This window comes from Mus caroli, unplaced genomic scaffold (genome assembly GCF_978045245.1).
Source record: "Mus caroli unplaced genomic scaffold, Mus_caroli_1 scaffold_19, whole genome shotgun sequence".
Taxonomy (NCBI): domain Eukaryota; kingdom Metazoa; phylum Chordata; class Mammalia; order Rodentia; family Muridae; genus Mus; species Mus caroli.
Window position 1 is genome coordinate 11,699,109 of NW_028227274.1, and position 22,950 is coordinate 11,722,058.

General features: G+C 43.8%; 1 pseudogene; it reads left to right on the plus strand.

Moving 5' to 3' along the window:
* The first annotated feature begins 22,387 nt into the window (after positions 1–22,387).
* Positions 22,388–22,728, plus strand: LOC110285026 (non-histone chromosomal protein HMG-17 pseudogene; annotated as a pseudogene).
* The last annotated feature ends 222 nt before the right edge of the window (positions 22,729–22,950 follow it).

Sequence of the window (22,950 nt, forward strand, 5' to 3'; positions counted from 1 at the left end):
ATTCAAAGAATCAACCAATCAAGGAGCTGGTTCTTTGAGAAAATCAACAAGATAGATAAACCCTTAGCCAGACTCACTAGAGGGCACAGGGAAAGCATCCTAATTAACAAAATCAGAAATGAAAAAGGAGACATAACAACAGATCCTGAAGACATCCAAAACACCATCAGATCCTTCTACCAAAGGCTATACTCAACAAAACTGGAGAACCTGGATGAAATGGAGAAGTTCCTAGACAGATACCAGGTACCAAAGTTGAATCAAGATCAGGTTAATGATCTAAACAGCCCTATATCCCCCAAAGAAATATAAGCAGTCATTAATAGTCTCCCAACTAAAAAAAGCCCAGGACCAGATGGGTTTAGTGCAGAGTTCTATCAGACCTTTAAAGAAGATCTAATCCCAGTTCTTCAAAACTATTCCACAAAATAGAAACAGAAGGTACTCTACCCAACTCATTCTATGAAGCCACAATTACTCTGATACCTAAACCACAAAAAGACCCAACAAAGATAGAAAACTTCAGACCAATATCCCTTATGAATATTGATGCAAAAATCCTCAATAAAGTTCTTGCTAACCGAATCCAAGAACACATCAAAACAATCATCCATCCTGACCAAGTAGGTTTCATCCCAGGGATGCAGGGATGGTTCAATATACGGAAATCCATCAACGTAATCCAGTATATAAACAAACTCAAAGACAAAAACCACATGGTCATCTCGTAAGATGCGGAAAAAGCATTTGACAAGATCCAACACCCATTCATGATAAAAGTCTTGGAAAGATCAGGAATTCAAGGCCCATACCTAAACATGATAAAAGCAATCTACAGCAAACCAGTAGCCAACATCAAAGTAAATGGTGAGAAGCTTGAAGCAATCCCTCTAAAATCAGGGACTAGACAAGGCTGTCCACTTTCTCCATACCTATTCAACATTGTACTTGAAGTCCTAGCCAGAGCAATTCGACAACAAAAGGAGATCAAAGGGATACAAATTGGAAAAGATGAAGTCAAAATATCACTTTTTGCAGATGATATGATAGTATATATAAGTGACCCTAAAAATTCCACCAGAGAACTCCTAAGCCTGATAAACAGCTTCGGTGAAGTAGCTGGATATAAAATTAACTCAAACAAATCAATGGCCTTTCTCTACACAAAGAATAAACAGGCTGAGAAAGAAATTAGGGAAACAACACCCTTCTCAATAGTCACAAATAATATAAAATATCTTGGCGTGACTCTAACTAAGGAAGTGAAAGATCTGTATAATAAAAACTTCAAGTCTCTGAAGAAAGAAATTATAGAAGATCTCAGAAGATGGAAAGATCTCCCATGCTCATGGATTGGCAGGATCAACATTGTAAAAATGGCTATCTTGCCAAAAGCAATCTACAGATTCAATGCAATCCCCATCAAAATTCCAACTCAATTCTTCAACGAATTAGAAAGTGCAATCTGCAAATTCATCTGGAATAACAAAAAACCTAGGATAGCAAAAACTCTTCTCAAGGATAAAAGAACCTCTGGTGGAATCACCATGCCGGACCTAAAGCTCTACTACAGAGCAATTGTGATAAAAACTGCATGGTACTGGTATAGTGACAGACAAATAGACCAATGGAATAGAAATGAAGACCCAGAAATGAACCCACACACCTATGGTCACTTGATCTTCGACAAGGGAGCTAAAAACATCCAGTGGAAGAAAGACAGCATTTTCAACAAATGGTGCTGGCACAACTGGTTGTTAACATGTAGAAGAATGCGAATCGATCCATTCCTATCTCCTTGTACTAAGGTCAAGTGTAAGTGGATCAAGGAACTTCACATAAAACCAGAGACACTGAAACTTATAGAGGAGAAAGTGGGGAAAAGCCTTGAAGATATGGGCACAGGGGAAAAATTCCTGAATAGAACAGTAATGGCTTGTGCTGTAAGATCGAGAATTGACAAGTGGGACCTCATGAAACTACAAAGCTTCTGTAAGGCTAAAGACACCATCAATAAGACAAAAAAACCACCAACAGATTGGGAAAGGATCTTCACCTATCCTAAATCAGATAAGGGACTAATATCCAATATATATAAAGAACTCAAGAAGGTGGACTCCAGAAAGTCAAATAACCCCATTAAAAAATGGGGCTCAGAACTGAACAAAGAATTCTCACCTGAGGAATACCGAATGGCAGAGAAACACCTGAAAAAATGTTCAACATCCTTAATCATCAGGGAAATGCAAATCAAAACAACCCTGAGATTCCACCTCACACCAGTCAGAATGGCTAAGATCAAAAATTCAGGTGACAGCAGATGCTGGCGAGGATGTGGAGTAAGAGGAACACTCCTCCATTGTTGGTGGGATTGCAAGCTTGTACAACCACTCTGGAAATCAGTCTGGCGGTTCCTCAGAAAATTGGACATAGTACTACCGGAGGATCCAGCAATACCTCTCCTGGGCATATATCCAGAAGATGTCCCAACCGGTAAAAAGGACACATGCTCCACTATGTTCATAGCAGCCCTATTTATAATAGCCAGAAGCTGGAAAGAACCCAGATGTCCCTCAACAGAGGAATGGATACAGAAATTATGGTACATTTACACAATGGAGTACTACTCAGCTATTAAAAAGAATGAATTTATGAAATTCCTAGCCAAATGGATGGACCTGGAGGGCATCATCTTGAGTGAAGTAACACAATCACAAAAGAACTCACACAATATGTATTCATTGATAAGTGGATATTAGCCCAAAACTTAGGATACCCAAGATATAAGATACAATTTGATAAACGCATGAAACTCAAGAAGAATGAAGACCAAAGTGTGGACACTGTGCACCTTCTTAGAATTGGGAACAAAACACCCAGGGAAGGAGTTACAGAGACAAAGTTCGTAGCTGTGGTGAAAGGATGGACCATTTAGAGACTGCTGTATCCAGGGATCCGTCCCATAATCAGCTTCTAAACGCTGACACCATTGCATACACTAGCAAGATTTTGCTGAAAGGACCCAAATATAGCTATCTCTTGTGAGACGATGCCGGGGCCTAGCAAACACAGGAGTGGATGTTCACAGTCAGCTATTGGATGTATCACAGGGCTCCCAATGGAGAAGCTAGAGAAAGTACCCAAGGAGCTAAAGGGATCTGCAACCCTATTGTTGGAACAACATGATGTACTAACCAGAACCCCGGAGCTCTTGTCTCTAGCTGCATATGTATCGAAAGATGGCCTAGTCGGCCATCAATGGAAAGAGAGGCCCATTGGACTTGCAAACTTTATATGCCCCAATATAGGGGAATGCCAGGGCCAAAAGAATGGGAATGGGTGGGTAGGGAAGTCGGGGTGCTATGGGGGACTTTTGGGATAGCATTGGAAATGTAATTGAGGAAAATATGTAATAAAAATATTAAAAATAAAAAAAAAGAAAGAAATGAGAGCTAGATGGGTGGTACAGACATTTCCAGGCAGTCAGCCAAGTCAGCAATCCCAGGCATATTGATCCCAGGCATAGTGATCCCAGGCATGCATGTACTATGAGATACACTGACTGTCCTTCTCTCAGGCTGATGTCCAAGCCCCTTCCCATGCCCAGTCATATCTCCTTATATCTCTAAAGTAAGGACCAAATTCAGAACAGCCAGTGGACTCTATTCTGGTTCCAAGGCAGAGAACTACCAGGAACTGGCAGTTTGCACACACACACACACACACACACACACACACACACACCCCTGCACCCTTACCCCTAGCTGCTGCAGTCAGTCAGAGGTTAGGTAACCACAACAAAAAGCAAACGATGACTTCAGTGAGGAGTTCACCAAGGGCACAGGCAAGAGGTTTGACATTTCTGTTGTCTTTCTGAGCATCAGAAGCAGTTTGGACGAAGTCAGGGCTGTTCAGAGTTCTGCAGATAAGTGTAATACATGTAAACCTTTTAAAGGTCTTCCCAGATTGTGATACCTCAGTTGGATACTGTGGGTGGGTGGGCACTGTGGTGGTTTTACTTCGATTACCCTAAAGCACCCGTGAAGGAGTCTTGGTGACAAATTTGTTTCTGAGGAAAACAGATGTCACTGCCAGCACCCTGTGCTTCCTAAGCACACCTTTTTCTTGGAAGGAACCAGAATCATTTTAGTTGTTCCATATTAGTTTACTTGCCTGAACATGGGCTCTCAAGGAAACCCTGCCATTAGCGCCCAATATTCCAGCCGGCTAACTAGCTAAGGGCAGCCGCTGACTGACGAAGTCTGCCATCAGCCGCAATTCGTTGGCAGTGCCAGTCTTGTCAGAGACGCCCCACAACAAATACACTTCTGGTGACCAAGTTAACACAATGCCATCAGGGCAACAGTCCCTGAGAAAACTTATCACTGAAGTAGGCTCCTTGCTGAAGATCGGGGGCTTCCCTTTCTGAGGGTGAAAATTGATTCTCTGGGGGAAAGCTTCAAACCACTTCAGCCATTAAAATGTGACTGGGCATATTAAGGAAAGCAAGCGGGTGTGAGGCAGAGTGTGGGGAATTCAAGGGGAGCTGGGAAAGAACTCGATCCAGAAAATGCCCAGTAGTCCAGTGTTCATCATTAGGTGCAAGAGCCTGGCCAGCCTCATCGTCCCTGGGCAATAAACATGATCAATTTATTTAACATGGGTAGATGGGTTTCATATCAAAAATTAATAATGCTGGGCTGCGGGTATGACTCAGTAGTAGAGTGTTTGCTTAACAAGCATAAGTCCATGGGATCAATCCCTAACAGTAGAAAAAAATAACAATATGCGCCAGCAAGTTTAATCAGTGGGTTGTCAGTTGTTGCAACCTTGACAACGTGAATCTGATCCCAAGAACCCACAATGTAAGGAAAACACAAGCTTCTGAAAGCTACCCCTGATCCCCTGCCGTATCCCTGCCATGGGATCCACTCTATCACTCTCTCTCTGTCACACTCACACACACACACACACACACACACACACACACACGAAATACACACACAAACAAATCACATGCACACACTAATTAGTTAATAATAATAATAATAACAATCAAAGGGTAATAGCAGTGTCAATACAGAGGGTCGCTTAGATATGCTGAAGTCTGTTCCCAGAAAGAAATAAAAGAAGTCATGGTCCTTAGCTGTAGTCAAGAATCAGAACTACATATCCAACGTGTCCTCTAGCAAAAGAAACCAGAGCCACTAAAAATTCTCAGAAAATCAGAAGATGGAGAAATTCTCAGAAAACCAGAAGTTTCCCGATAGCCATCTATGGGGACTAGCCTGACACCATGGCCTCCAGAGAGCAGCAGCAATGTCACCCACTAACTTCTTAGAAATAGAGATTCCCTGGTCCTAGTCTTCTCTTTTTATCCAGGACCCCAAGCAAAATATAGTGGTTCAGAAACCTATATTTTAATAAGCACACAAACTTTCTGGTGCCAACTCACATGGAAGAATTATCTGTCCTAAATTATAGAAAGGTCTTCAAGTCTGACTCAGCACAGCCATTCCCTCAAACATTTTAAAAGCTGCTTGGTCCTGTTGTCTCTCCACCCCATTCCATCTAGAACATAGCTAATCATTCCAACTGCTATGGCCCAAATCTGCTCCTTTATCACATCCCTGACTAATCAGCCCTGTGCACATTGGAAGACTCCATTCCCTCTACAAAGACATCACAGTTACCCATACAGTCTCTGGTAATATGGCATATAAATCTAGGCTCTCTGAAGAACTGAGTAAAACCTGACTTTTAAAAGAACAAGAGAGAGAGAAGGAGAGAAGGGGGAGGGGGAGCAGGAGAGGGAGACAGGGAGATGGAGAGGGAGAGGGGGAGGGAGGGAGGAAGGGAGAGGGAGGGAGAGGGAGAGGGAGAAGGAGGGAGGGAGAGGGAGGGAGGGAGAGGGAGGGAGGGAGATGGAGAGGGAGAGGGGGAGGGAGGAAGGGAGAGGGAGGGAGAGGGAGAAGGAGGGAGGGAGAGGGAGGGAGGGAGAGGGAAGGAGGGAGAGGGAGACAGGGAGATGGAGAGGGAGAGGGGGAGGGAGGGAGGAAGGGAGAGGGAGGGAGGGAGGGAGGGAGGGAGGGAGGGAGGGAGGGAGGGAGGGAGGGAGGGAGGAAGTTCCAGAACAAGCCTCCCAGCCCTTGGATGTTCTCTTAAGGCACAGAGGCACAGCAATGCTCACCAGCTATACTACAGCTCTCTGCATGATCTGCAAATCTGCACAGCTGCTGTTGCAATGCCACAACTGCTGGTACCTAAAATACTCACTCTCTTTCTCTTTCTGTAGAAAATCTTCAGACTCCTGCCTTAGATTCAAAGTCTCTACTGTGGAGAGGACTGGAACAAGAGGTGACAGGAGAGCTAAAATCAGAAAGGTTCTTACAACACAACCACAAAGACCTGAGTTCATTCACCAGAGTGCATGTGAGTTAGCTGGGCATGGTGATGGGTGCTTATAATTCTACTGATGTGGAGACAAAGGTGGACCATCAGAGGCTTGCTGTCAACCAGCCAGCCCTGCCAACCCGGTGAGCCTGAGGCCAAGTAAGAGATTCTGTCCAAGAAAACAAGATGGGCCATCCTTGAATAACAACACTTGAGACTAACCTCTGACCTCCTCTGTGTGTGTGTGTGTGTGTGTGTGTGTCCCCTCTCTCTCTCTCTGACAGAGGAGAGGTGACCTCAGGTCCGCAGCAAAAGAACCAATGACATGTTCTGAAGCTTGTAAGCCTCCAGTCTGAATCTGGAGACCAGCCCAGGGCCACAGAAGAACTTGATCTGTAAATAACTATCTGGGATTTCACACTAACCATCCAGATGTCCAAGAAATCATAGTCGATCTGGCTCTTCAGAGGCAAAGATAGAAGCATATTTCAGAGTTCTTTGAAACTTCTCAGATAACTCTGACTTTGGCCCAGAGAAGATGGTTCAGTGGATAATGTGCTTCCTGCCAAGCCCGTTGTCCCAGTCCCTGGAACACACATGGTAGTAAAAGAGCTGACTGGTCTCTATATTCATGCCATGGCACATACACAAGCACACACTTATACACCCAATAGATTATTTAAAGAAAAAATTTAATCTAGCCTGATCTTCATCTAGTTTCATTCTGGGGCAGTGAGACACACTCAGACCAAGACAAATTTTTGGAGGAAAAAGCCTGTTTGGCTTCCATTCTAGGTGGACAGTCCATCAGGGAGAGAAACTGGGTGAGAACTCGGGTCAGGACTTGAAGCAGAAGCCATTGAGGGATGCTGGTGCTTGCTCACTCGGGACCATACTTAGTTAGCTTCTTTTGACAACCCAGGACCATTTGCCCAGGGAATGACACCACCCACGGTAGTCTGGGCCCTCCTCCATTAACAATTAAAAAAATACCTCACAGACATGCCCAGCAGAAAACCCAGGAAAGACAATTACTCAGCTAAGATTCTTCCTTCCCCCACCCCACCCCTCAGGAGATTTTATGCTCTGGCAAGTGAGCAACTGATGCCAACTAGACCCCTCCCCCATCTGCACCTATGATTATTTTTTTTCTAACAAAGTTGGCAGATGCTGGGGGTTGGGGGGCAGCTAGAATAGATGTGAGCATTCATTCTACCTTGATGACATCAGCCTCAAATGTGTGTGATTACATATTCTTCTTAGACTAGTACTGCAACGCTACACTCACAAAGATTGTTTTCAATTTTCAGACCCCAGATTTCAGCATCTAGAGTCAAGTAGAGCTTAAACCTGCACCATAACACCATGGAAGTCTGTTCTAGCATAACTGTCAGCATCTTGGAACACTGAGAAGAACACACAAGCATGTACCTGGAACACGCCCAGGGAATTATCAGGAAACTGAAAAAATCAAGTGACCCGTCTTGAAGGTGACAAAGGATGTTTTGAAAATTGCCAACTTTATAAACAATTTTTTGAGTTTAGAATTCTAAAAAGAATTTTTAAAAAAGAAATCTTATTTTAAAACTGAGATATGTGGTGGGCTGATGAGATGGCTCAATGGGTAAGAGCACTGACTGCTCTTCCAAAGGTCCTGAGTTCAAATCCCAGCAACCACATGGTGGCTCACAACCACCCATAATGAGATCTGATGCCCTCTTCTGGTGCATCTGAAAACAGCTACAGTGTACTTATTTATAATAATAAATAAATCTTTTTAAAAAACTGAGATATGTGAAGTGTTGTGGTGGTGGTGATGGTTAACACCATAAAAATTCCACTCAGACATTTATAGAAAAATGTATAAATTAGGGAAAGGAAAATTCGCCTACAGTCCCACTATGGAAACATAAGGAATACTTCTGAAAATAGAAAACTCTTTAAACATGAAATAGGAAAGACTGTCCTCCTGCTATGAAGTGTTTCTAAAACACTGAAATGCTAGTAAATTACAGGCAAGCATGACTTAGAGTTCCTCATAGTCTTAGAACGATTTCAAGACTTGTCACCAACCCCTTCCCTACATTGTCCTTCTCTTCTTAGTCCTCCCCCCTCCTTGTTCTCTCTCTCTTCTCACACTTAGTCACATTTTCAAAATGTGTATGAATATTTTGCCTGCTGGTATGTCTGTGCACCCTGCATGTATGGTGCCCAAGGGAGCCAGATGAGGGTGCCATATCTGGTGAAGCTATAGTTATAGGAGTTTGTGAGCTGCCACGTGGGTTCTGTGAACTGAATGCTGGTCCACTGTAAGTGCTCTTAACCTCTGGGCCATCTCTCCAGCCCTGCAAATATGCACTCTTATGCCATGCAGAAGATCAAACCCAGAGTCTTGCACATGATAGCCAAATACCTCTCTCACACACATATGTGTATTGAACCCTGTACTATGCACTGTATATGCATTCTTTCACTTGCTCACCATGGGAGCCATGTACATAGGCACTAGGATATCCTATGTCCATGTGAGACCATGATGATCTCAAAGCTTAGATTAATGTACCAGATCATTACTACCATAATCTCCAAGCTCTTCACAATTCCCTGGGTGCACACCCACTCGAGAAGTGAAATCTGGGTTTCTAAGCTTTCAAGTTGAGCGTGGCTGTGTGAATCACTTTAGCTAATGGAACAGAAGTCAAGGCTTGACAAAAGTTTCCTCCTTGGAGCTTCCCCTCTGCAGCTTCTAAGAATCTTCAGTAACCCCAGGCTGCCCGTGGGTTGAATAGCTGCTGCACAGAGTAGGGCTTTCTCACATAAGATCCATCTGGTACCATGAGAAGCAAGGTGGCACCAGCAGAAAGACTAGCCCTTCACTTTGTGACAAATTGCATTTTGTTCTCTTAAGGCGCTGGAGTTAACAGTGGTTTATTACCCAGCCAAAGCCAGGTGACAAAAGCATTTTGTCCAAGTTTACATAAATAAGACTAATATCTGCACCCAGATGGAGCTTACCCCACAGCCTAGATGCCTATGTGAGTGTTGACTGACACTGCCAGGAATCAAGTCCAAAGACAGTCCTGCTGCACTTCGCTCTTGAATAGCTCCATTTTTATAGTCAGGCAAGAGGCACCTGGGAAATAATTAGCCATGGTACTTCTGGCTTTCCATATTAAATTTTAGAGCAACTCTTTATTTTTGCTAAAGTTAAAGAGTTTTAGTGACAACAAATGTTACTTCCTCTTTTCTTGGAATAGAAATGTGTTTGCTTTAACCAGTCGGGGACTCATTAGTGTACCTATCTTTATCTCCCCAAGTCTTTGCCTTCCTCACTTATTTTTGTTGTTTTATTTTGGCCTGGCATTAGAGCGTTGTTTGTTTTCAACACAAACTCTAATGGGCTGAACAAATCAGGAACAGAACCATCAACTGCAAGGCCTGTGTGCGTGTGTCCCATGTGCCACTGACGGGAAACTTCTCTGCACAGCCGCAAACGAATGAACAGCTAAGGGGCAGCAATAGCAACAAGAAAGCATCTTTGAGATAACCAAGCGGGATGAAGCATCCATGAGCTTCAGAGTCTCTGGCAGAGACCATGTACCAAAGCGAGGCTGAGACACAAAACCGTTAAAGCATTTTCCTCACGAAGACTGACCCTTGAAAGATTTGTTGAGTGCATGATCAAAATGAGTGAGATATTTTATGTGTAACAAACAGAATTCACGTTTTTAGAAAAGGAAATTAGGGGTGGTAAAGTTGGAGGCAATTATTACCATGAGTTACTTATGTAGCCTGAAACTCTTTCTGTCCTGTGCCCTCTTATTTCACTACCTGCAAAATGGGTCTCACAAGCTCACTTTTGTATGATTGTCAGTGGTGTGACAGAGGAGACCTCCAGTGCTTCCTAAGCAGTTGTGAATTTAGGTCTACTATGAACCCCTTACACACACACACACACATACACACACACACACACATGCACACTCACAAGCTACTTGTAATGGCATATGTCCCCATAGAGAGAATCACCCTTGGTATCTGCCTACACCATAATCCCAGTTCAGGCTGAGATTTTGGAACCTAGCTCCCCAACATAAAAATTACAGATACACTCTGTAGGTATGTGCCACTGTCCAGTGCACAGGACATGGGACTCAGGAAAGCAGGCACCTTTAAGAACAACTGTGAGGATCACAGACAGCTCCTTCCCACCCTGTCCCCTCTGCACTGGTTGCTTGACACAGTTTTCCCATCAGGTCCTTAGTAAGAGTTAGGGCCAGCCACTTGCCACATATATTCAGCTGACCCTCACTCTGAGCTTATGCAGCCTGGAGCTGGTCTCCACCTCTGTCTCACATGCAGACACAGATCTCCTTGTAACAGTGAGGATGGGCATGCATGAGGAAACAGTCACAGCAAATTCCCAGAAGTCTTTGCAACCGCTGACTTCTCTCTCCCCACCTAGATTTTGTTTAGCATCTACTTACACGGGTCTCTTGAGTCCCACAAAGTTCTAGACAATCAAACCTTCTGTAACAGGAAAGATGAGGTTGGCTCCACGGCCTTTTCCCTACACTGGTCCCAACAGCCCCACATCATCCTCTTAACATAGCCAAGAGGAGATGCCACACTGCAGAGTGCTCACAGCCCTAAAGACCATAAGGATTGCTTAATGTCCATCAGCTATCCTAAGGTATAGAATACTACACATTCCTGGTTTCTCTAACCTTCCCCAGCATGTCCAAAGAGGGAGGGAGCCTTTGAGTCTGGGAATTAATTTTACACTTTTGGATTTTTATTCAAACTTGTACTGTGACAGCCCCTACTTCATGGGCATATTGCACTATCTTTTCCATGCACTCTACAAGGTTAGTTCAGGATCTGCACAGTATGTAAGTGTAAATAGAGTGCTTTGTGTTACCGCCCATCCTTTGCCATCCTTTGTGTGTCTAAAGGCACTCTGTGCCCTTCCTGAATCATTTGTAAAACACACATCTCATGAACAGACTGTGTGTCTTTTTTAGAAGACAGTTTAAGGACAAAAGATGAACCTGCTTGTCTTATAAATCATTCCTCTTTATCTTCAATCTTACCCAGGAAGAGTCAACAATTAGACAAACTTGGGTATTCAACTGCCTGCTTCCATTCCTGTCCTGTGAGTCTTCCACAAAATGCATACTCAGCCTCGGTACCTCAGAACCCAAACCCTGATGCCTAACTCTCAAGCATAGACCACAGAATACTCAAGATGCACGTCACCTTTTCTTCCCAGTCAAGCATCTCTTGAAACTCTCAGAACCTCTCTTAGGGACAGATTTTCCCATAAGCTCAGTTTACATGGAATGAAGGGCCTTGGGCAAGCTGTTGGAACTCTTTCAAGCCAGTGTTTGCTTGCAAAAGGGCACTTACTCTTGACATTTTTGAAGGCACTCATTTTACAGCCCAATTTTCCCACTCAAATAGTCACCATCTGTGATGTCCAGCACGTGGCGATGGCGGGGAACAAGGCTCCATCCACTCACCCCTCACCTTGCTTTCTTCTTATTGTTTTGTTTTTCAACTGATGGGGACATAATTCAACTGAGAATTTTATTTGAAATTACACTTGCTTAATGCAAAACCAGGGAGGGAGGGAGGACAAAAGGACAGGAGAAGAAGAAAGGAAGGAAGAAATGCAGAATCGAGTGCACTAAGCCCCAGCGAGCTCCAGCAGGAAATGTCACCGTTTGTGCTGCTTGGACCACTTTGCTCTAGACCATGCACCGTAATCCACCAAGCCCAGAGAAGATCCATCTTTATCCTGCTTGAGACTCTCTAATGCTTAAACGCAGCTCAGTCTACATCTCAAATCTGCTTTATGACTCCAGGGATTTTTAAACGTATTCTGTTAGGGGCTGAAGACATGGCTCAGCAATTCAGAGTGAGAATTACTCTCCCAGAGGAACTGGGTTCAGTTCCCAGCACCAACAATGGGACTCACAACTGACTGTAACTCTAGTTCCAGAGGTTCTGACACCCTCTTTCAAACTCCAAAGGCATCAGACATGCACATGGTAATACAGAGATCTATTTTATCAATACTCCGTCGGCACAATGGTTTTCTGGGTACCCAGGTTCTCCTGCCCCGAGGATGGAACAGTGGATACAGCAACTGGGGCCTGCCTCTCCCCTTTCTCACTTTTAATGCACTTAAATTTTCTTGCTGTAGCCATGTACTGAGTCCTGGGTTAGCACCCATGCTGGTTCTCTTACCTATTCCCAGAAACTCCTCATCTTCTTCTCTGTATTCAGCTCTTTCCACATGCTCTATAACCATTTACTGATAAGCGAAATAAATGGTCACTCTGCTTCCTTCTGTCTTTCTTGAAATGGAATCGACCCCATTATACCATTTTAATAAATCCTCATCCCAAGAATTATAATCACTCACAAACCAAATGACAAAAAGAAATATTTTGTGTGTAACTTGGAATGGCCTTCTGTAAAATGAATTTTTCATGATGAGTTAATGTGGAGAAAAGAACAGTTCAAAACAACCAGCATAACTTGGCCACTGTAGAACCCTCGGCGCTTTCTTCTCTCAGCTAGCTCGAGAATATTTAAGGGTAAGTCTCATGGAAGGTATTTTTCAATAAATTTGTGTTTATTTTAAGATGATGTTAGAACAGACTGGAGATAAAAGAACAAATGGGAAATTCAGTGTATTACCCCTCTGCGTGAAGCACCTGCAGGACATGGTGGCTATCCCGCACCAAGACAGGCAAAGCAGAGATGGGAACCATATGGGTTTGTAGTAAAATAGCTCAGTTTATCTCCACAGGTGAGAGGAAGCGCCGATGGGAGTGAACGCTGCGTGTCACTAAATTTAAAGCAAACACACATTAAGATCTCCTCTTTGATCTTGGCGGAAGGTGGATGACAAGAATAAGCAGCTCTCTGTTCCCAGAGTGGCCAACGTGTTTCTGACTACATATTGCTCCATTTTGACAGACCCAGCATGAACACATCTGGAGAGAAGCAGAAGTTTAGCATCTGTGGATTTGAGTTATTGTCGAAGCCACATCAGTGGCCACACATGGATTTCTATTCATAAATCCACGTGACTCACATTTACTATTATTTTTATTGGCCTCTGCCTAAATTAAGATGGGCCTCACATGAATTCCTGTGATATTAGGGCTCCAGAGTTGCACTTCCGGGAAGACTGGCTACATCTTCAAAGAGAGAAAAGATTCAAAATAACCAGAATTTGCTCTGCTCCTTCACACAACAAAAGCAAGCATCTTGCATGGCCTAGTTCGCTTTCGGGCCACTCAGTCATCTCAGGTACTCAACACGAGCACTTCCAGCACTGCCTCTCAAGCGGCACCGGAGGAAACGCGTCCGTGCACCCAGGCATTCAGACACAGGGTCGTCTCATAAGGAGCGAAGCTGTGCTACTGTTTGCATGACTCTCACAACGTGCCTGGGCAAAACAACATGAAGTAGGACAGATGTGTTTTGCCTCCTAGTTTTAAGGGTTTGGATTCGTGGCTGGTTGGCCCCTTTCCTGTAGACTTCTGTTGATGCAGAGCATGCTGGCAGGGAGGCAATGGAAGAGCAAGGCTGCTTACCTTGTGGTAGCCAGAAAACACAGTAAGCACCCAGAGCCAGGGTACGATGGGAGGATGGAAGGGATGCTGAGAAATGCGGCTGCACAGAGCTACTGCACTCACAAACGCACAGTAGCTGTGGTTGTCCGCCCAAGATAGGCCCTGGCGGTATTCTATCCTGGGTGAGGAGAAGGTCCCCAAGAATCCACACCTCCCCGAGGAGCTACTGGCAGGACCAGAGAAGTCATTTTCTTCAATAGTATAGGCGCTGATGGGTCGCCCCTTGTCTTAGTCAGGGTTTCTATTCCTGCACAAACATCATGACCAAGAAGCAAGTTGGGGAGGAAAGGGTTTATTCGGCTTACACTTCCATACTGCTGTTCATCACCAAAGGAAGTCAGGACTGGAACTCAAGCAGGTCAGAAAGCAGGAGCCGATGCAGAGGCCATGGAGGGATGTTCTTTACTGGCTTGCCTCTCTGGCTTGCTCAGCCTACTCTCTTATAGAACCCAAGACTACCAGCCCAGGAATGGTCCCACCCACAAGGGGCCTTTCCCCCTTGATCACTGATTGAGAAAATGCCTTACAGTTGGATCTCTTGGAGGCATTTCCTCAACTGAAGCTCCTTTCTCTGTGATAACTCCAGCTGTGTCAAGTTGACACAAAAATAGCCAGTACACCCCTGCTCCAGAAAGTAAGCTCACCCATGCTCATGGGAACAGCCATAATTAAACTCACTGGGTCACCAAAAAAGTCAAAAACTAAAAAGACATAAAAACAGAAAATGGCTTGGTATGATGAAGAAAGGGTTTAGTAAGAATGCGGGGGTGAGAGATGGTCATGGAGTAAAATGACCAAAATACATTACATACATGCTTGGGATTGTCAAAGGATAATAAGTTACGTTTTAAACACACAACGACCAAAGCCAAGACAGCATTCTAGGAAATATAGTCAGTGAGTGACACATTTCCGGTAGGCCCACCTCCCAGTTATCTCATCTACTATTTTCATCGGTGAATTAACCTGCTGATGAGTCATAGCCCTCATGAACCAATCCTTTCCCCAAAGTACATTGTCAAACAGCCGATTTTTAACAGATGAGCCTTTAGGCAATTTTATATTTAAATAGTCATCGTACGACTGAACAATTCTCAAACACCATCTCATAACAAGTGGAAGCTAACATGCAAAATCAAGGGTTGAGCTGAGAAGCATAGATAAGAAGAAGGGACATTTTTATTGAATCAGGGCCTGGTGGTCTCAACAACCTTCTAGAATGTTCTTCACAGTCCTGTGCTATGAATGGTCAGAATAACAAAATACTTTGTTCACAAGTAGATGATTGACATGTCTGTTATAAAACAGACATGATGTCATTGACATATTACATTCTCTTAAATATTAAGGTAAAAACCACCCACACTTTAGAGGCTTGATCTAGTGGCATCTTTCACCTTGTCATCTAATGAGCTAATGATGATCTGTTTGGTAATTGGATGGCTTTTTCTACATGCTGATTCAGGAATCTATCTGTTGACCATCCACCATCACCTAAGGCCTTGCAGGGCTCCCCCTGCCAGTGGGGGAAGTCAGGGAAAGAGGCAAAAGGCTCCTAGGCACCAGAAGTCTCAGCCTGGATAAAGATGGCTCTTGCTTCCATCACTCAACATTTTTTTTTCATGCAAAACTAGTTTTGTGCCCCCCAAGTGGATGAAGGAGAGTTGTCACCTGTTGGCCTGTCAACCATAGTATGCCAATGTCATTTCAGCAACTATCTAGATAATACAATCTAAAGTAAATCATATCTAATTAATTCACTTATTCCCAAGAGATTCAGACTTAGGTAGGTCAGCTGGCATCAATGAGCAAGTGAACTGTCGGCTGTCAGATGTGTGTGTGTGTGTGTGTGTGTGTGTGAGAGAGAGAGAGAGAGAGAGAGAGAGAGAGAGAGAGAGAGAGAGAGTTTAACCACTGCTATTTCTTCATATATAGAATATGTTGGTAATAGTGATAGGTTGTATATGCGCACTATTAGGTGTGACCCTGTTGAAGTAGGTGTGACCTTGTCGGAGTACATGTGTCACTGTAGGTGTGGACTTTAAGACTCTCATCAGATGAAGGTGTAGAACTCTCACCTCTGCCTACTGCAAGCCTGCCTATATGATGCCATGCTCCCATCTTGATGATACTGGATTGAATCTCTGAACCTGTAAGCCAACCCCAATTAAATGTTGTCCTTGTAAGAGTTGCCTTGGTTATGGTGTCTGTTCATACCACGAAAACCCTAAAGCAGGAACCAAAAGCATTTAAAATCTGATAGACTTTAGAATGATTCAAAAATTGTCAGTGTCTACATGGGGCTTAAAAGGTATCTGTTAGCTGCTCTTCAGGCCTGGAAAGCCTCTGTAGCTAATGCTACATCTTACATTACTGCACATCTGAACCTGGGAGTTCTTGGGATGAATGCACCCTGCAGATAAAGGGGGCTTGTTAGAGGCTGGCCCAGGGTGGCTACACTGAAAAGTTGCTCGCTTTTACTCATTTCCACAAAAGAGCTACTCAAGCCCTAATGTCACTTTGCCCAATTAAATATATAAATGGCAAGGGGCCAAGTTAATTATACCTCTTGGGATTTAGACTAACCGGGAAAGAAGCAGAACAGGACAAATGGCCAAAGCTTACACTTCGCTTTGGGTCCAAACAAAGCCTTTGCCTTCATTTGCCCTTATGGGGGATATTGCGACCTGGATGCAAGGTGGATTGGTCCTGAAAAGCTGTAGCTCTTTCTCCTCATTATGGAAAAATTGAATGAATATTAACCAGACCTGGAAAGAGAGCTAGCTGAAGCAAGGCCCATTACAGTACAGTGAACAGCACACACAAATGTTGATGATTCAAATTTGTTATGTACCAAAGAAAGGTCACATATAAAGAGTTCCCGAACAAACCGCCCACAAGGAAAGTCTCTGAGGAAAAACACCAATGATATTTAAGAAATATTTACAATGATTCAAACAATGGTCCTCTCCATCTGGCTAAAAGCTCTTTAAGATCATCCTGGGGCTGAAGAGATGCCTCTGTCAGTACAGTGCCTATGAGAGGCCCTAAGTCCAACCCCCAGCACCCACACGAAAAACCAAAGGATGACAGCATGTGTCTGTAAGAGACCAGCACACATAAGAGATGCAGGGGGAAGAAGGTCCCCAGAGCTCATTGGCAAGCCAGCCTGACTGAATTGTTGAGCTCTAGGTTCAAAGAGGCACAATAACTCCAAAAATGAGGTCAAGAATAGATTGAGGAAGATACTTGGTGTGGATGTCTGGCCACAAACATGCTCTCTCTCTCTCTCTCTCACACACACACACACACACACATACACACACACACACATACACACACACACTCACATAATTAGTACATACACACTCATTCACTCACATAATAAGTATACACACACACATTTCTGGAAGCTTTGCTCTCCTTCTCTTCTGTTACTGAACCTCTTTAGAGTCAAGACTTCTGCCCTAGACACTGTCAGCCCAGCAGTTAGCATGTCCAGATGAGAGAGTTCCCCTAAAGTTGACCAGCAAAAGGACAAAACTGAGCCTGCAGCACATCAGCGTCAGACTCCTCACAAGCCAGTGATGTGCTCTACAAACGGAAAGAATGCTGGCAAATTTATCTGCAAGTGATGTCACTGTTTCCAACTAATTTCCTCCTTCAGACAGCTCAGACTGCTTCTTTTCCTGCAGCCCTTTCCCACCATTTCACACACCTCCTCTTGCTAAAGAGAGGAGAAAAAGACAGCAGCTGAGAAAACACTCTAATATCCTGAATAGCCCAGCCCTGCTGCTGCTGCCTGGGTAGGTAGACAGTCTGTCTCCCCAGTGTGTGATGGAGGGTAGGGGTGCAGGCTGGGACAAGGTCCTTTCCTTGGTTCTGGAAGTCTCAAGGGACAAAAGTTCTGGGAGGTTTTCTTGGAAAAGCAGAAAATAAAATTCTTAACACTAAGTCTAGCATTGCAGCAAAGTGAATTTCCTTCCAGTTTTTAAATTGGGATTTTTGTTTTATGTGCTTTGGATGCAGCTCCTGGGTGCTCTTGGCTTAGTTTTAAAAGGCTCCTATCTCTACATTGTCATACATGGGAAAATATACTGAGGTGCTGTGCTGGGTATCAGGGCTTTTACTTCTCCATCAACTGCAAGTTATAATATACCTGTGAGACAAAGGGTCTCTGAGGCTTTGTCTGGAATTGGGGGCCCCTTCCAAGCCTTCACTAAAGAGCAACAGGCCCAGAAGGAAGATCCGGAAACAAACTTACAAGCCAGATGTACAGCTCTGATATGTACCACAGCTCCCACCACCTGCCACCAACCACATTCAGCTCTCCAAAGGCCACTTGTTAGACACACAGCTCAGAAAGTTGTGGCCAGGTGACCTAGCATGATTTTTGCTTCATCCAGAAATCTCTTATCATCCTCTCATAGTTTAGGTAGACATAAGCATTCAGTGGTTTGGGCTTCTTGTTTTTCTTATTGAGACAGGGTCTCATATAATCCAAGCTAGCCTTGATCTCACGACATAATTGGGGCTTCCTTGAATTCCGCATCCTCCTGCTTCCATCTCCTGCTCATGCCGATGGGAATGGAACTCAGTGGAATGAAGTAGTATTGAGGAATCACTTGGCCTGTGACTTGTGTCAAAGATGCCCCAGGCAGGAGGATCATATGAATAAAGTAGGTAGGTTCAAATATGTGTGGTTCAATGTGTTCAAATATGGGACCTGAGCAAGAAATACTGTGTTTGCGCAGTGCGGGCTACCACACACATAAGCTCTTCAGAAAGGCAATCAGAAAGCAGATGTTCACTCCAGCCAGCAAGATGCATGGTGTGTCTTTTCAATCTCATGGTGAGGCTTTCAAGGAAAAGTAAATCATGTATAAGAAAAGACAGCAAGAACGGGAAGCTGGCTAAGAGTGCCTGCCAAAGCCAAAAGTAGTGTCAATGGGAGAAAGTGGAAAAGATCGCTAAACTCTAATGTCTTTATTTCTCCTGAAAAGGAGCCTTAAATTTTCTTTATACAGAGGTAACCAAAAGAGAGCAATGACTGATTTGGGGTGGGAGGAGTATTATTTACAAGGCCAGGCTGTTTAGAGCTCTCCTTGTATTCTTGGTAATTTGATTGTTTGGTCACGCCTCCCAATAAGTGAAATGTTACACTGGAGTATTTGTTTAAACCTCGCAGCTTCCGATACAGTAGGTTGCCGAGTGATGTTTGCTAATGGCGCACATTCAGTAATTCCTATAATGTGAAATCTCAGCCAGATTTAATGTTTCATTTCCCTGGGATTCACTCTGAAATTATTACAGACATTATGTATTCCACTCCCTGGACTTGAAATTAATTTCAAAACCAAGAAAAAGTGCATCCATTCGTGGGCCTTGAGGGAGTTTAGATCAGTAACGTTCCATTTGTCTGAAGTTTCTGAAGTTTGAAATACCTGTTCACTTTCCTGCATTTGATCCCGATTGAAGAAAACAAGGTGCCACTACCAAGACCTTCATTTGGGGGGAGGGGGGTTGCGTTGATTGGTGACCTTGGATATGGCTTCATGAGTTAATTCCCTCCCAGGGGGAGACAGATCATCAGCAAAGCATCTGCTGAGCAGGCACGAGGAGCTGAGATCAGTCCCTGGAACCCACATGACAGACTGGACACGCCACCAACATTCCAGCATGGACAGAGAAGGGGTTCAGGAGCCCTCTTCCAACTGAGGAACTGCAAACAGGAGAAAGACGTCCTTCTTCAAGGTGTAGCTGATGGTTACTTGGCGGTGCTCCAGGAAGAGGATACAAACAACAGGATTTGCTCTCCATGGGTTATTTAGAAAGACAGAAGATACAAAGTTGGCAGGGCTTGGAGAAGTGAGAGTGACTATGGCCAAAAGACGTAGTATGAAATTCTCAAAGAATTAGTTACAATGTGTTAATATGTTCTAAAAGCTGGGCAGGGTGATAGGAACTTGTAACACCGCCATTGTGGCAGCAGATAGGTTGGTTCTGCTGGGATCAGCAGTCAGCTCCTGTAGTAAACTCAGGAAGCTCCAAGCCAAGTGAGAGCCTCTGTCTCAAAAAACAATGTGCAGCTCCTAAAGAACAACACCTAGGACTTCTGACTACTACACATACATACACATGCACACATATGTGTGGGTGTACACACACACACACACACACACACACACACACACGCACACACATACTTTTTCAAAACTATACTGTGTCTATGCTTTATGTCTAACTGGGGGGGGGCACTTTTATGTGGTTAGTATGATATACAAAAATACTGCCAGCTCACAATAATCTGGAGATAAAAATAATCAAAAAACTATCTCAACATCTTCTTTATACAACTCTCTGTCATAGGAACAACATGCACTGCTTTGATTAATCAATCAATGCATTGGCAATGCTTCCGATACCTGGCCCACATAGAAAGCCTGATGGTTGGACAGACTCCAAACACTAGAATAAAGCAACCAGACCTGTGTTAAATTGTGATCCAAAAATTCCCAGATAATAAATCTTTAATGTGCTACCCTGGCAACTCTCACCCAATTTGAATTAAAAGAATATTTTCCACACAAAACTTTGAAAGGGTTTGTCTCCTGAATAGTTTTCAAAAGTTTAACTTTTACCTGAGGCCGACTTCTTACCATCTGAACATAAATGGAGTAGAGGTGGGGGAAAGACATAAGGGACTAACTCACAAGTTTTACCCCAAAATGATTGACAGCTGTTTGGGAGTTCAATTGCACTGATGTCCCATTAGGTTCAAAACATCCTGGGTCTTGCAATTATCTAATAGATTCTATAAAACCTTGTTAGTAAAATCCCTACCTCCCTAAGTGTGGGACTTAGCCCGGAACTCATACCCTCATAACCACCTCTAACTGTGCCCGGTGTATTGGAGCAGGAAGGGAGTCCAAGGCTCAGCTCCTCCCACACTGGCTCATTTTCATCTGCTTGACCTTATTTGTCCCTGTGTCCTTTGCTCACCACAGTGACTGATGGTTGAGGTGACGGGTGGCATGTATATTTTAGTTTCAAGTGGCCAGACCAATGGCATAGACATTTACCAAAAGCAGTGGAACACAAGCTTGGAAATTCCAAGCAGCTCTACACCAATGGACTGTAAAATGATGGAAGACCTTTAAAGCCGGGAGGCCCTCAAATATCATCCAGAAAACAGATCTCATTTCTACAGTAAACACCAAAATCAGCACACACTAAAAGGAAGCTACAGTAGACACAAAGCCCATGTAGAGCAAGGCGGCCTGAGAGGACAGTCACCTCTGACTCCCGCTCTGCCTCTCTGACTCTACCCCTCCCTTCTCTCCACTGCTGTGCTTATGACGGTCTCCTCGGCACCAAGTTCAGGAAAACAGATAGTGCATTCCTGCCTCTGCACCCTCAGTGCATGGCTCAGAACTGCAAGTGTGGATTTCAGTGAAGGTTGCTCATTTATTTTCTTCTTCTGCAAAACAAAACAACAACAACAAAAAAAAGCTCTGTCATTAGATGCAGGAGAGAATTCAGAGAACATAGAGCCTGTCGCTGCAGATGGGATGTGAAGTACTCAACCATGGAAAGTCTGAAAATGGTTCTCTGTATACCATACTACTGTAGGATCCTCTAGTACTGTAGGATCATCTAGTACTGTAGGATCCTATGCTACCGTAGGATTCTACTGTATGTACACTCCCGGGTGTATAACGGAAGAACTCTGAGTCAGTCTATTGGAGAGACTTAACACATCTATGTTTACTACCGCATTCTATTTATGATAGCCAAGTTTGAAACCAGCCTAAATACCATCATCAGATGAGTAGTTTAAGAAAATTATGAAGCCGGGCGTGGCGGCGCAAGCCTTTAATCCCAGCACTAGAGAGGCAGAGGCAAGCGGATTTCTGAGTTCGGGGCCAGCCTGGTCTACAAAGTGAGTTCCAGGACAGCCAGGGCTATACAGAGAAATTCTGTCTCGAAAAACAAAATCAAAACAACAAAAAGAAGAAAAAGAAAAAAGAAGAGAAGAGAAGAGAAGAGAAGAGAAGAGAAGAGAAGAGAAGAGAAGAGAAAAAAGAAAAGAAAAGAAAAGAAAAGAAAAGAAAAGAAAAGAAAAGAAAAGAAAAGAAAAGAAAAGAAAAGAAAAGAAAAGAAAAGGAAAGGAAAGAAAAGGAAAGAAAAGGAAAGAAAAGAAAAGAAAGAAAATTATGGACCAGTGTGAAGACTCAGTGAGGACAAACGCCCCACCCCCACCCCCACCCCACCCCCTGGCACAGACCAAACTTGCATGCTTTGTATATCCTTGTTCCCCACCGAAGTCCCCTGCCGCCACCATGCCCAAAAGAAAGGCTGAAAGGGATGCTAAAGGAGACAAAGCCAAGGTAAGGGATGAGCCACAGAGAAGATCTGCAAGGTTGTCTGCTAAACCTGCTCCTCTGAAGTCAGAACCCAAACCTAAAAAGGCCCCCGCGAAGAAGGGAGAGAAGGTACCCAAGGGGAAGAAGGGGACGCTGGTAAGAATGCGAATAATCCTGCAGAAAATGGAGATGCCAAAACAGACCAGGCACAGAAAGCTGAAGGTGCTGGAGATGCCAAGTGATATGTGTGCATTTTTGATAACTGTGTACTTCTGGTGACTGTACAGTTTGAAATACTATTTTTTATCAAGTTTTATAAAAATGCAGAATTTTATTTTACTTTTTTTAAGCTATATTGTTAGCACACAGAACACTTCATTATTGGGGGTGGGGGGGAGAAGGATCATGCATCACTAAGAACATATCTCCCAAGCTGGACTGAGGACAGAAAATCTCTTTCCCTGATAATTTTGGAAGGTTCCTGTTGGCTCCCAGGAGAGCTATCCTGGTCTTGACATAGGTGGTCACCAAGGCACAAA